The sequence below is a fragment of the Triturus cristatus genome, chromosome 4_1 (genome assembly GCF_964204655.1).
Source record: "Triturus cristatus chromosome 4_1, aTriCri1.1, whole genome shotgun sequence".
NCBI lineage: Eukaryota > Metazoa > Chordata > Amphibia > Caudata > Salamandridae > Triturus > Triturus cristatus.
Window position 1 is genome coordinate 134,068,204 of NC_140585.1, and position 5,000 is coordinate 134,073,203.

The window sequence follows — 5,000 nt, forward strand, 5'->3', positions numbered from 1 at the left end:
GTTTCAGAACACTAACATGACTGTGAAGTGTACACAAGTAAAACGGGACAGTTTCAAAGTACCTAATCCCTCATAAAATCCTGAGAGGAAGCATGTAATAAATCTACCTAATTTTCTGGAAAAGAGAGAGGCAGGATTTTTGTTATCACCTCAGATGGGACTCAAACCCACAATCCCTGGCTTAGGAGGCCAGTGCCTTATCCATTAGGCCACTGAGGCACACATGCATAGCTCTTTTCTAGAGGCATTATTTAAATGTATTCTATGGTCAGACACCGGTGTGTGCACACAGGGCATTTCTCACTTCTCTCTATAAGTAAACTTCCCATTTTCATCCTCTTCCATCCCCGACTTTAACGCTCTCTTCTATGCTATAATGGAGACTTTGCAATTTTAGCAAGTGGAGAGAAATTGGAGAACCACTTTCGACTCCACACTTCTTCTTCACTTACTTCTTTTCTCAATATACTGGGCTTAGAAAATGGTATCAAGCCATCCTTATCATCAGTAGGACACGGAAAGAGGCACTAAGTCTCCTAACCAAGTTCAACCACACTCTGCAACTTAACCATTGCACTACAAATTAGGCAACGTGGGCATCAGCAAAGGCAGCCAATGTGCCGATCCTTTATACATTTTGTGTAGTACTTTTCTTACTCGGAGGCAAAATCAGCACTTTAACTGCCCAAATCATACAGATTTTACACATGTACCACTCTATGCACACATAGGCACACACCTTGCAGTTCTTCTACACACACTTAAGCTAAAAACCCATTCTGTCACGTCAAAATTCTGCAAACCTATTACATATTCAGTGCGTCGGCATAGAAGCACTTTTTAATGCCACTAAAATGCACAAGTAGTTAGACTGAAGATGCAACCTGAATGAGTTTACAGTATGTACTCCACTTTATTAATGATTAGTACTGAGAAAGTGAGGACTACAAGAGTATTGGAAAAGACTTTTTCCACTCTGAATGTAAAGCAGATTGTGTGACCATTGGCCAAAAACGACCACGAAGGGACTCGAACCCTCAATCTTCTGATCCGAAGTCAGACGCCTTATCCATTAGGCCACGCGGTCATCCGTCCACCTGAGGTGATTTTTATCATGTAGGTGGTATGCATGGATGGTGGTATGCATGGATTATTGAAAGGTATTCAGGTTTACATCCCATAGTGTTCTTTCAGCTCTTTTCGCTGGAAGCACTTTTTTGGAATCTATATATTGAGAATTTTATGAGTACGATATGCTTTTGTTTTCCTTTTTCCATACAAACCTCTTTCATCATGACTTTAAAGCTCATTTGTATGCTCTACATAGCTCTGGACGTTTCCAGACGTGGAGTGAAACTGTTTTGAAAGTAGTACAAATTGCTCCTTCCTGCATATGCTAATTTTTCACACTCACATAGGTTGTATAAGTTTTATGAATCCTGGCTTGACCTATTCAAGTAGCTGAAAGCCTGTCACCACCTCTAGAAACAAGATTCACACCAATCCAATTCATATCATTTTTTCCAAAGGAATATGTTCTGGCCGGTCGAAAATGCATCTCACAAAAATAGGCATTTAAGAATCTACTTTGCAGTTTCAGAACACTAACATGACTGTGAAGTGTACACAAGTAAAATGGGACCGTTTCAAAGTACCTAATCCCTCATAAACTTCTGAGAGGAAGCATGTAATAAATCTACCTAATTTTCTGGAAAGGAAAGAGGGAGGATTTTTGTTATCACCTCAGATGGGACTTGAACCCACAATCCCTGGCTTAGGAGTCCAGTGCCTTATCCATTAGGCCACTGAGTCACACATGCATATCTCTTTTCTAGAGGCATTATTTAAATGTATTCTATGGTCAGACACCGGTGTGTGCACACAGGGCATTTCTCACTTCTCTCTATAAGTAAACTTCCCATTTTCATCCTCTTCCATCCCCGACTTTAACGCTCTCTTCTATGCTATAATGGAGACTTTGCAATTTTAGCAAGTGGAGAGAAATTGGAGAACCACTTTCGACTCCACACTTCTTCTTCACTTACTTCTTTTCTCAATATACTGGGCTTAGAAAATGGTATCAAGCCATCCTTATCATCAGTAGGACACGGAAAGAGGCACTAAGTCTCCTAACCAAGTTCAACCACACTCTGCAACTTAACCATTGCACTACAAATTAGGCAACGGGGGCATCAGCAAAGGCAGCCAATGTGCCGATCCTTTATACATTTTGTGTAGTACTTTTCTTACTCGGAGGCAACATCAGCACTTTAACTGCCCAAATCATACAGATTTTACCAATGTAGCACTCTATGTACACATAGGCACACACCTTGCAGTTCTTCTACACACACTTAAGCTCAAAACCCATTCTGTCACGTCAAAATTCTGCAAACCTATTACATATTCAGTGCGTCGGCATAGAAGCACTTTTTAATGCCACTAAAATGCACAAGTAGTTAGACTGAAGATGCAACCTGAATGAGTTTACAGTATGTACTCCACTTTATTAATGATTAGTAATGAGAAAGTGAGGACTACAAGAGTATTGGAAAATACTTTTTCCACTCTGAATGTAAAGCAGATTGTGTGACCATTGGCCAAAAACGCCCACGAAGGGACTCGAACCCTCAATCTTCTGATCCGAAGTCAGACGCCTTAACCATTAGGCCACGCGGTCAACCGTCCACCTGAGATGATTTTTATCATGTAGGTGGTATGCATGGATGGAGAACATATTATTGAAAGGTATTCAGGTTTACATCCCATAGTGTTCTTTCAGCTCTTTTCGCTGGAAGCACTTTTTTGGAATCTATATATTGAGAATTTTATGAGTACGATATGCTTTTGTTTTCCTTTTTCCATACAAACCTCTTTCCTCATGAGTTTAAAGCTCATTTGTATGCTCTACATAGCTCTGGACGTTTCCAGACGTGGAGTGAAACTGTTTTGAAAGTAGTACAAATTGCTCCTTCCTGCATATGCTAATTTTTCAAACTCACATAGGTTGTATACGTTTTATGTATCCTGGCTTGACCTATTCAAGTAGCTGAAAGCCTGTCACCACCTCTAGAAACAAGATTCACACTAATCCAATTCAAATAATTTTTTCCAAAGGAATATGTTCTGGCCGGTCGAAAATGCATCTCACAAAAATAGGCATTTAAAAATCTAATTTGCAGTTTCAGAACACTAACATGACTGTGAAGTGTACACAAGTAAAATGGGACCGTTTCAAAGTACCTAATCCCTCATAAACTTATGAGAGGAAGCATGTAATAAATCTACCTAATATTCTGGAAAAGAAAGAGGGAGGATTTTTGTTAACACCTCAGATGGCACTCGAACCCACAATCCCTGGCTTAGGAGGCCAGTGCCTTATCCATTAGGCCACTGAGGCACACATGCATAGCACTTTTCTAGAGGCATTATTTAAATGTATTCTATGGTCAGACACCGGTGTGTGCACACAGGGCATTTCTCACTTCTCTCTATAAGTAAACTTCCCATTTTCATCCTCTTCCATCCCCGACTTTAACGCTCTCTTCTATGCTTTAATGGAGACTTTGCAATTTTAGCAAGTGGAGAGAAATTGGAGAACCACTTTCGACTCCACACTTCTTCTTCACTTACTTCTTTTCTCAATATACTGGGCTTAGAAAATGGTATCAAGCCATCCTTATCATCAGTAGGACATGGAAAGAGGCACTAAGTCTCCTAACCAAGTTCAACCACACTCTGCAACTTAACCATTGCACTTCAAATTAGGCAAGGGGGCATCAGCAAAGGCAGCCAATGTGCCGATCCTTTATACATTTTGTGTAGTACTTTTCTTACTCGGAGGCAAAATCAGCACTTTAACTGCCCAAATCATACAGATTTTACACATGTACCACTCTATGCACACATAGGCACACACCTTGCAGTTCTTCTACACACACTTAAGCTAAAAACCCATTCTGTCACGTCAAAATTCTGCAAACCTATTACTTATTCAGTGCGTCGGCATAGAAGCACTTTTTAATGCCACTAAAATGCACAAGTAGTTAGACTGAAGATGCAACCTGAATGAGTTTACAGTATGTACTCCACTTTATTAATGATTAGTACTGAGAAAGTGAGGACTACAAGAGTATTGGAAAAGACTTTTTCCACTCTGAATGTAAAGCAGATTGTGTGACCATTGGCCAAAAATGACCACGAAGGGACTTTAACCCTCAATCTTCTGATCCGAAGTCAGACGCCTTATCCATTAGGCCACACGGTCATCCGTCCACCTGACATGATTTTTATCATGTAGGTGGTATGCATGGATGGAGAACATATTATTGAAAGGTATTCAGGTTTACATCTCATAGTGTTCTTTCAGCTCTTTTCGCTGGAAGCACTTTTTTGGAATCTATATATTGAGAATTTTATGAGTACGATATGCTTTTGTTTTCCTTTTTCCATACAAACCTCTTTCCTCATGAGTTTAAAGCTCATTTGTATGCTCTACATAGCTCTGGACGTTTCCAGACGTGGAGTGAAACTGTTTTGAAAGTAGTACAAATTGCTCCTTCCTGCATATGGTAATTTTTCACACTCACATAGGTTGTATAAGTTTTATGAATCCTGGCTTGACCTATTCAAGTAGCTGAAAGCCTGTCACCACCTCTAGAAACAAGATTCACACCAATCCAATTCATATCATTTTTTCCAAAGGAATATGTTCTGGCCGGTCGAAAATGCATCTCACAAAAATAGGCATTTAAGAATCTACTTTGCAGTTTCAGAACACTAACATGACTGTGAAGTGTACACAAGTAAAATGGGACTGTTTCAAAGTACCTAATCCCTCATAAACTTCTGAGAGGAAGCATGTAATAAATCTACCTATTTTTCTGGAAAAGAAAGAGGGAGGATATTTGTTATCACCTCAGATGGGACTTGAACCCACAATCCCTGGCTTAGGAGGCCAGTGCCTTATCCATTAGGCCACTGAGGCACACATGCATAGT

At 40.0% G+C, this 5,000-nt stretch overlaps 4 non-coding genes across 4 annotated transcripts; all 4 read right to left on the minus strand.

The window, feature by feature from the left end:
* Positions 1 to 146: 146 nt before the first annotated feature.
* TRNAR-CCU (transfer RNA arginine (anticodon CCU)) lies at positions 147 to 219 on the minus strand. Its single transcript has one exon. It is a non-coding gene; the product is annotated as a tRNA-Arg (tRNA).
* Positions 220 to 1,014: 795 nt separating this feature from the next.
* On the minus strand, positions 1,015 to 1,087 carry TRNAR-UCG (transfer RNA arginine (anticodon UCG)). The gene has a single exon. It is a non-coding gene; the product is annotated as a tRNA-Arg (tRNA).
* Positions 1,088 to 2,607: 1,520 nt separating this feature from the next.
* On the minus strand, positions 2,608 to 2,680 carry TRNAR-UCG (transfer RNA arginine (anticodon UCG)). The gene has a single exon. It is a non-coding gene; the product is annotated as a tRNA-Arg (tRNA).
* A 2,234-nt stretch (positions 2,681 to 4,914) lies between these two features.
* TRNAR-CCU (transfer RNA arginine (anticodon CCU)) lies at positions 4,915 to 4,987 on the minus strand. Its single transcript has one exon. It is a non-coding gene; the product is annotated as a tRNA-Arg (tRNA).
* Positions 4,988 to 5,000: the final 13 nt, after the last annotated feature.